Genomic DNA, 10,490 nt, shown 5'->3' on the forward strand with positions numbered 1-10,490 from the left:
TGAGGCATTAATACCAGTCCAGGTCTCAATACGAAGAGGTCTCCCAGTCCCAGTCCCAGTCTCAGTCTCCGATCTCTCCCGCGATAAGCGATGAAAGCGTTTTGGGGGGGGGGATGGAGTGGGGTGATGGAGGGGGGTTCCTGTGCGGGTGGGTGATGAAATGCTATGATTCTTTTTGCGGTCAGCGCAGAAGATGAAGAAGGAGAAGAGTCGGGAGACTAACGGAACACCCGGTTCTCGTATAATTTATGGGTAAAAGGATACGTGTGCAACAAGAGGAACGGAAGAAGATGCAGTGCCTGTCAGAATCAACAATCAGACAGTGGAAAGTGGCAAGCGACAAGCGATTTACGATTAACGATTAACGATTAACGATGTTACTGTTATCGTTTCTCTTTAGTCAAAACACCTACTGGCTTCAGTCGGCTGTATTTAGTATTTATTATGGAATATACAATACTACGGAAATCAGTTATCGAATCTAATCGGCCACCATATACGATGAATAATAATCCATTAATTGTTCCAATAAAAAATCTATAAAAATACCGATTTATGGTCGAGGTAGTGCATCGACAATTAATAGAAACCAGCTATCGTTCCAGTCGATTATTTATCAATTTATAATCAAAGTTTAGTTTATTTCTAAACATAAACTGAAATATGATCGGTCTATGGATTCTCCTCCTTCGAAATACTAAAGTGTTTACATTCCATTCCATGGCTGCAACAGCCTTGTCATTTTGAAACGCACTGTACTCCAATGTACACCGAAATATCTGTTTTTCAGGGGAATGGCGTTTCTTTTCAACTGAAGTTTGGGTCAAGGAGGAACCGCTCTTGCAGCCTCATCGCGTCGCAACCATTTCCATTTCTGTCAGTTTCAATTAAACTTAATTTCACTACCAAAGGAAAACTCAAGAAGAGAGGTTAATTAATTACGAAACGTGGGGATAATGAATCAGAATGAATGTTTAATTTCCCAATCAAGCCATCCATCCACTCGCAAACGCCCAGTCATGGAGGAGGGGTTTCTCCGTCGTTTGGGAAATGCTAATTAAATTTCTTGAACAAATCTCGTTGTGTAAATCAAATCCAGACCAGGCGCTCCGCTCAATCGTATCGACTCAAAGCCCACAAACTCTGTAGAAATATGCAATTTTTCAATTTGTTTTCTGCATTTTCCATATTCTCTGGGTCTCTGTGGCAGCCCCAGTGGCAGGGGCAAAGCCGTGTCTCAGCTCCGGCGACGTGAACAAAACTTAATTAGGCGTCTCTCTTGCGTCTCTGGGCTGGTGCGAAGGCAGGTGGGCTGGTGGGCTGGTGGGCAGCCAGCCCCTCCATCGATAACGCCTCGTTGAGTGTTTGTTGGCCCGGCTATCAGCCCCCGGGCAGGTTGTGCAATCTTCTGAGCCAACTTCTGAGCTAAAAACGAACTTGGGCCTGACACTGCACTTTTGTCTGCCTGCCACTGATGCCAATTTGCACAGACAGAAAAGAGGCGGCGAAAATCAATAGAAAAACAATATTTATAGCAGCATATACTATCTATGGAGCACCGAGAAGCCACTACTGCGGGAGTGCATCGATATCTATAACTACAGCTCTCTCCCAGTGTGGCTGAGCAGTAAGTGAGTCCCCGGATGATGCTGCCTCTCTCGCTCTCTTCCAGAGTAGCTTAGCAGTGAAGACGGAATGGCTTTCATGCCCGGAATGTACTCGAACCACAGCGGTATATGAGTTCCTAACGATTAACATCTCCAAACACTTTTCCATGCATTCATGGAGTAGGTATTCCCCGCCTTTCGTCTAGACAGCTCTCTGCTGATCGGCCCAATGCCGATGTCTCCATTAGCCGCTTGTCAAGGTGCCAGCATTCGAGCGACAGAGAGGGAAAAAAGTATAAATATAAATAATTAAACTCTAATTACGACATCCGATTACGAGCGACAGAAACAGACACAGAAAATGCAAATCACTGGCTGAAGATGGAGGAAAAATGCTGGCTAATTGCACAGAATCTTGCGACAAAAGTGCAAGTGATAATTCGAGAGGCGGAGAGGGGGAAAGGGGGAAAGGGAGATGCAAACGCGAATCGAAGAGGAACGAACAAAGCGCCGATGATTAAGAGTTAATTACAGCTTTTAAATAAAAAATATAGAAAAAAAAACAACACTTTGCGATTTCACTTTTTCTAAGGCAGAAAAAGAAACAGAAGTCGCCTTCCAATTTGGACTTGACCCACATTTCAAGAGAGCGGCAGAGCGGCAGAGCGGCAGAGCCACGGAGAATTGAGAATTTTGTTGAAAATTTTAAAACGAAAATAACGAAAGAGATTGCTCATCAAGTGCGTTGGGTTTCGTTGCGTTACGCCCCCGTGCGCGGCGTGTGGCACGCGGTGCGGCGTCTCACGACCAAGACCCAATTCGCGACGACAAAAGGAAAACGAATTCTCATTGAGGCAGCAGCATATTGGATGTCTCTTGAATGCGTGGTCTCCATTACCGGAGGCGCAGAGACAGAGCTCTGCAGAACGGAGATCCAGCCATCTAGACGATTATAGCCACATGCTCGTAGGCTGTGGGCAGTGCACTTGGCACTTGGTCGTGGCACTTGGTCGTGGCACCCACGAGGGAGCGGAAAGTCCGACAGCCGAGGCGAAGGCCTCCTTTCGCCGGCAGGGAAATTCATAGAAACCCATTTAGCATTGAGATCTGTGTGCCACCAAGCTCTGCCTCTGCTCCAAACGCCAAATAATTGGTCGTCGAGCGAAGATCTCTGCTTGTCTCTGCCTCGTTTTTGGCTGTTTCAGCCTCGTCTTAATTAAGCCAGTGCGTGGATGGTGTCGTCTCCGCAATCAATTCCAATTGAAGGTGTCGTGCCTAATTGTTTGACAGCTCGGAGAGGCCGAGTGCAGAAGGTTGTCCTCCAAGAGGTTAAGCCAAGGCGGCAATCAGATGTCACCATGAACCCCTCCCCTCGATAGTAATCGAATCTCAACATAAATAAACATATCCAAGAGATATCACTGATAAACAATCGCCAGCTCATAATTTTTCCCAGTATATCTTTTGTTTTTCTGTTCGCAAAAATGTATGGGAATCTTCTGAGTCCACTGATTATTCCAATTCCAATTCATTTTCGTATCCAAACCGAAATCTCGTGTTGATTAAACGTTCCATTTGCATATCCAGTTTACAGTTTCTAGGCGTCTCTATCCAATATCTAATATATTCGCAACAAACCAAAACCAGCCCAGCGACACATGCTACCACAAATAAACGAATTTCCGACTATCTTTTATCTGTGCCACAAGCGAAAGATAATGGGAAACTACACGCTGATAAGAATATCGAAAGTTGGCAGAGCGCAGAGAGAGAGAGAGAGAGGGGGGGGGGCAGCTCCCACTACTCGTATCAGCTGATATTGGCAGCTTAGGCTAGATCAAGAAACCCTACAAATACCCGCACTTGCACCCGCAATCGTACCCGTACTCGTACCCGTACTCGTACTCGTGCGACGGATCTACGTATCTCTAGAGAGACGTCCACAGTGTTCACAAGCTGTGACGCACTTGACGGCTATAGGCGATAGCCCATATGTCTCTCTCTATAGCCGATTGCCTGATCTCTGATGCTAAATTTAACAATACAAAAATCCACATTTGGCGAGCATCAATTACTGTCTCGCTGGAGAGCATTGTGGCTGAGATACTCTCACAGAAGCACCTGCTCCATCTTCGAGGGGTTTTCTGAGGGGAGACTCTCATCTGGCGCTTCGTTGGAACCGCAGTATTCGTCATCATATTTAGGAGGAAGTTATTCACGACTTTACCCTCCGAGGCCAGCTCTCTTCTTATTTTATTTCGTGATAACCAACAAACTTGATTTCTCATCTATGACGTAGAGATCCGTCGGTAGTCGGGGGTTCATTGAGGCCGATAAGCACCGCCGTGTCCCTACCTGCACGCCGTATCTTTCCACACACAAAGTTGTAGTTCTATAAAACGATGTTAGCCAGAACTTTGGCACTCGACTTCGGTCTTGGGTTTCCGTTCCATTCTGATAATTCTGATAGCACTCGACAAGGAGTAGACAGGCATTTAGTGGCGGACTCTGATGTTCGATTTGAACTTGGGTCTAACTATAGAATATTCCTCTTCTGTTTGTATTAGGGGCTGGGTGTGGGGATACTCAAGTGTTTCGATCAGGTGAAGGCAACGACCTTAGCGCGGAGAGCGGTGTGGTGGCAGGGGAAAAGTAATTATATTCTTTGGGTAGGTCTGTTTATGTGAGCAACGCGAGATTGCGGGAATAGTGGGAGATGCGTATCGCGGAACACAAAAATATACTCAGTACTACAGGGTATTCTCGCTCCGAGAGACATTCTAAAATTTCATGCAAATTGAATGGGTAGGGGGGTCACCTAACGGTGCTTTCATTGCTGTTTATTTGCTTGGACCCCCCCCCCAAAAAAAAACAAGACAAAACTCCACTCCACTCGACGAACGACTCCACTGACGCACTCCTCTCGAGACGAGGCCCAAACTTTTGCGCACTTCATAAAAGATTGCGCAAAAAAGCAGAGCAAACAAATGAAGAAAACTACAAAATAAATACTTATAGTAATAACATTTTGGGACCGTTAGGAGAGCCAAAGCCGCCAACCTCAACCCCAGCCCCAAGTGGGGGGCCAATGTGGGTTACACTTTTACGACTCTTCACCCGAAAGCCCGCGGGCAGGCCACGAGAGATACATTTCGTTGGACGGAAAGACGGACGGAAGATCCCATATGCAAATTACGAGCGAAGCCAAGCCACCTGGGGACCTGGGGGCATCGCATAATTGTGTCACTGTGAGTGAATTTCAGCGGGCAGTCCTTGCCTTGCCTTCCTGGGAAATTAATTTCATTTGCATATCTTTTCGGGTGTACATTTTCCTAGATTTATTTAACGCTTTCCATAATATTTGACAGATCCTACAGTAGTTCCGCAGTTAGTCGGAGGCCCGAGGCTTTATTAATTGCATTTCACAATCCAATTAACACCCGAAACAAACTTTCGAATGTTGAAATGCCAAGATCACTCCTCCTCGGCGGATAGATAGCCTTCTCATGGAAATGAGAGACGAAATGGAAGGCCCCCAGGGAGGAGGATGACAGGAGGGCAGAACACGAGTCAATCGAGTGAAATGGAAAGCGGACAAAAGACACACAAAAGACAAGACACAAAACGTGTTGCAAATTGTATGCAGGTCAAAAAACAACACTCACACAGATTAACCGAAAGCCGAAAAGATTAATAACAATAGGGGTAAATGGCTGGAGCTGGAGCTGGGAGCTGGAGAGGGGGGGACAACCTAGCGTTGATTAGAGCCGGCCCCGAGGCCTGAGGCCCGAGGCGGATCTGCATAGAAAAGTATCTTCGAGATACACTGTCTGTCTTTTGTTTTATTTGCGACTGTGAGTGCAAAGAAAATAGATTTGAATCGATTTTGGCAATCGAATCGATTCGGATTAATTTCCCTCAGATCCAATGGCGCTTTTTTCTCTGTTTTACTTATGGATTGTTCTTGAAATATGTTTGACTTTGCAACGAGGAAACAACAAACTACAAATCGGTTTATGTCTGTCCTCGGAACAACATCGTTGAGTGGATCGATGTTCAGGGCAAATGGCCATCAAAATCAATCTTCTATTTTATTTTGGGTCGATTCAGAAATAAAACCTAATCGGGATTCAAACGAAAATAGCAGCATTTCCACACAGATTCGCCAAATACATGCCCCCTGTTTTATATACATATGTAGGTGCCTTATCTATCTATCTCTCATTCAACAAACTGCATAATCTCATTCGCCGGCTTAATTTGTTTATAAACAAATGAGAGAAATCCTCGCATGGCAGGGAGAGTGGGAGAGCGTGACAGAGTGTGATATAATACATAATTATACAATGTTTTCAGGCGATTATTCGTACGAAAAGTCATTGTACTCGACAGGCAGCCACTCGTAAAACAGAATTAATCGAAACAGAATAAAATGAAATAAAACACAACAGAATCAGCTGAGATCCCTCCTGATAACGAAATATAAATTACAGAACGGTTTGTAATCGTATTGTATGTACATATGTGTATAGAGCAATAAAATAATTGAATTATACGGAAATTCATTTCTGGAATAGGAATACGGTTTTGGTAGTGCCTTTTGTCCATTCTTTGGCTGGCAGTTCCTCACTATCTATCATCTATAAAACATCTTTCGCAGGAAAGAGATATCCCAATCTACTAATCTTTTAAGCATGATCACAATGTACAAATCTATCCATTCATTTAATGATATAATGTAAGTAAATGCACAATATCTTCTAACATTAATTCATTCTTCTCCTATATATCAATATCCACTACTAATCGTATTTCTTTATCAGATCTACATATAAGCCACTTTAATTGTATTCAAATTCAAACGATCTATCTTATCCATTGGAATATTAATTTATCTATAATTTTCCATCTAGACAAACACATCCACCGTTCTCAGATCAAACAGTCATTCCTCTACCTGACCCATAGAAGGGGTAGAATCTTTGCGCGGTACTCTTTCAATTGAAACTCGATACTTTATCCACTCACTCCATCCCTTGTCGTGCTGTACTCTCTCACACAACTTCAGTTGAGAAGGACAAGGAAAAAAGGATGGCGAAATTTCTGCAAACACACACACACACACAGCCACACAGCCACATGGGATGCTGCACAAAAACAACTTCTAACTTCTGTTCAACTCTCTGAATGCTCTCTGCTCTCACGTACTCTCATTCTCTCTTCTAGCAACAACAAACTTCGTTTCGGGAGTTTTGCACATGGAAATACACATATATTTCCCTCTCGGTCTCTCTCTCTCTCTCTCCTTTGTTGTTGCATGCAGACCCCCCTGCTGCAGCATCATGGGGGACTGTGAGTGGGGGGGGGCGACGAATGTGTATACCTTTATGTGAGACAACAAATTTATACCGATTTTCGTACCTTTATTCAAAAATATTGAATGTTTTCCGACTTTCAAAATTATATTGCACACCGAATCACCTGGATTCTTGATTATGATTAATTCTCTAGGGTTGTTGTTGTTGTTAAACTGTTAAACACTTTAGTATCGGAATAATACTAATTATGAATTGCCTTTAATTAGTAGATTGATTTGTGATTGGATTTGTTTCTCTTTTGCTTTACTTCTCCATTCAAAAAATCACCTTGCACGTCGTCGCGTTGTGTTTGGTTCACCGTTCCACGAATTTCACTTTCGATTTTGAGCGTGGATTGGATTTGATTTCTATATCCGACTATTCCGACTCTTTGGATAACATAACAACCCGTCGTCGTTTCGTCCCGAATATTCAACAAAACGCCAAGCACGCGGAAAACAAAAACTGAGTTTTGTCTCGAACTTGGATAATTTGAATTTGTATCGAATCGAAACGGGCACGGCGTCCGCTACACAACCGCTCTGCGTGAAAAAATTTCGGCGAATTCGCGGGCTCCAACGCTGCTGTTGGGGATTCGGTTTTTGTGACTACGGTCAGCAGTGCTGCCGATTACGCTTTTTTCCCGTCAGATCTGGCTTTTTTTAAGAACATGTGCGAGAAAAATTTGTGAATTACGGGAAGCGGGAATTCAGGGTTTTTTGTAATTGCGTTTGGCTTTTTTCCGTCAACAAAATCTTGAATAAAAATATAGCGATATTTATTAAATAAAGAGATAAACTATCAGCAACAACCCTAGGCTTTGGAGTGAGGCTTATTTCTTAAACATCACCTTAATACAAAATTGATAACACCATTATTTACGTTTGTTTTCTGCTTTTGGAGCTTGTATTTATTTTCTTCTAGCTAGAAACAGCTTTTTCTTCAATAAAAAGTTGGCAGCACTGACTGTGAGACACAGTTTTAAATGAAAGAGCAAAAAAGAGCGCAATGCTCAATTTTGCGTTGATGATGACCACCCTGCTGTGCTAACACACCCTGCGCCACAGCCGAGAGAAAAACGCTGATAGTCACATGTAAAAGCAGAAAACAAACGCACTCAGAAACAACAACGGCCGGAGAGAGAGCGAGATGGAGTGAAACGGAGAGAGCAAGATAAATAACATAGAGCAGACAACATAATTGAGCTGGTCATAAAAATAAAATAAAAACGAGAGACGAAAACAGAGAGAGAGCAAATATGAGAGCGGGAGAGCAGCAGAGTTTAGAGCTGTTGTGGGCACAGTGGGTCGGTAAGGGAAAATTATGGAATATAGTTCCATACAAATTATATGTCAAACAGGCATATCGACATTGCTCCGCCCAGGCATATATCAGTCGAAGACATGTCGTTAAATTCTGGGCGGAATTATGTTTTTTTTTTTTAAATACATATATACAGATATATACAGGCATATCCATGAAAGTCCATCGAGGGCAAGGAATAAAAAGCTAATATAAACACATTTCCATAGAATTTTGTACCTATATGTATTATTTTCTCATTTACTGAAAGTTAACTAATAAGCCCATTGACATATCCTTTCATTAACTGTAACAATCTATTAAAATACGCCAAAATTCACTTTTTAATTTATTTTATCTGGCTACCAATCCGGTTACTGGGTAAGTAGTTCCAGGATAACCACCTCTGGTACTAAAGGGTAATGGTTATCAGCTATAAATATTAGTAATTATTCCATTACTGGTTATCACTCAGTTTCAATATTATTTAAGCAACTTACGAAGCTATTGCAGATGAAATTCAAATCAAAGTTAAATTCCATAGAGAAAAGGAAAAACTCTGGAACATAAAATTAAAACTAATATAAGTTTTAATAAACTACCGTAACAAAATCAAATTACCCCACCATTTATCACGAACTTCATCTGTGAAAGTTCTCACACAGTAAGGTTCCACCCCGAGTCGAAATTTATTTCGATTAATGCCAACAAACCACAACAAACACAAGAAGGCCCACATTAAATACACATTACCATTATACAGATCGATCATGTTGCATGCTAGAATGAAAGCGCCCTCGAGGGCTCATTATGAGACATCTGGTGAGTGCGAAACATGAAACACTTCAAACACGGCCCGCATATGACCGATGGCCATCGAGACTGCATTGGTGGCGCAAGGGTACCGTCCCGGATTGAATTCAACACTCCCCCGAGCCGATGACAAATGGATTGTAATCCACTGTGGACCAATGATCTTGGCACTTACATTGAGTGCAACAACAAAGCCAAAAGAAAAACCAAGCTGAAATGCAAAACAAGTAGATTCGTAATAATCGTCGTTCCGTAATTAATAGTTCTGTTTGATATGGGACTCGGTGTGCTCTTATGTTCTAATAGATCCATATGTTCCTGTTACAAACTTCTCCAAGTCTACAATATACCCTTTTACTGTACTAGTACTCCGCGCCAAGCCAGCATTTCCTCTGCACACGTGCTCCCCTTCATATTTGGCTCTCGTGCAGCTGGCTGGCGCTCTTTTCGCTTCCAAACACAAACACAAACAGTAAATGCAAACGCAAACGCTCTCTCGGTCCCGCTCTCGCGTTTGCCGTTAACGCAGCGGGTGGTGGATGGTGGCTGCCTTAACAGAGCACTGTTATTTTAACATTAGCCTAGCCACAGCGATAACATGAAGCATAATTTAATTAAGGAATTAAGTGTTCGTTACTCGGACTTTAGCAATCGCCTCCAATACACATGATGATAATGTGTCAACCAGACAAAGACGCAGTCCGACTCTGTGGCAATCTTCTGCGGGCACATTCCACCAGCTCTTATCAACCCACAAAAGGCACAGCAGAAGCAACAAAAATTGTTTATTCCAATTACAACACATGCCCACAGCTGGCCGCACAGCAAAGACAACAACAAAGAAAACAACAAGCCAGCAAAAAGAAAAGTAAAAGAGCAAGACCCGAAGAAAACAAGAAATGAAAACAAGCTCAGAAATCCAGAGGAAATAAAGAGGCCAGACCCAGACCAGACCCAGACCAGACCAGACCCAAACCCAAACCGATCCGATCCTATGGAAATTGTCGTTTGGGGCTGTGTCTGGAATATTTATCGTATGCAATCGATGATAATACGCGATGGAGACACACGGGCTCCGGTGACTCCCAAATGGTGTCGACATGGGTGGAACGCCCACCGACAAACGCAACATCTGTTGGGGGAGAAGAGAGTTTGAAGATCGATCGGGTATGGAAATCGCTTACCATACTGGTTGTGCAAGAAGAAATGGTTGCAGATTTCAATACGAGGAAGAAAAGAGAATGTCAATTTAGATATTTGTATTTCATAGCCAAAATACATCAACAGAGGCATATTAAAAGGGTCTATCGTTCGAGAACATATGCAGATGGAAATGATTTGATTTATTTGAATTCCTTAACTTAACTGATGTACCGGATCTTGTAGAACAATCCAACCATGACTTGACCTA

The 10,490-nt window shown here is 42.9% G+C and overlaps 1 protein-coding gene across 2 annotated transcripts in view; it reads right to left on the minus strand.

Moving 5' to 3' along the window:
• The window catches only part of Dyrk2 (Dual-specificity tyrosine phosphorylation-regulated kinase 2), a 55,769-nt gene extending 48,182 nt beyond the window's left edge, over window positions 1–7,587 (minus strand). For both annotated transcript variants that reach the window (XM_001356169.4, XM_033379382.1), the window contains exon 1: window positions 7,029–7,587. The gene's annotated coding sequence lies outside the window, so the exon portion shown is untranslated. The remainder of the gene's footprint in view (window positions 1–7,028) is intronic.
• Between the last annotated feature and the right edge of the window lie 2,903 nt (window positions 7,588–10,490).

The sequence above is a fragment of the Drosophila pseudoobscura genome, chromosome 4 (genome assembly GCF_009870125.1).
Source record: "Drosophila pseudoobscura strain MV-25-SWS-2005 chromosome 4, UCI_Dpse_MV25, whole genome shotgun sequence".
Taxonomy (NCBI): domain Eukaryota; kingdom Metazoa; phylum Arthropoda; class Insecta; order Diptera; family Drosophilidae; genus Drosophila; species Drosophila pseudoobscura.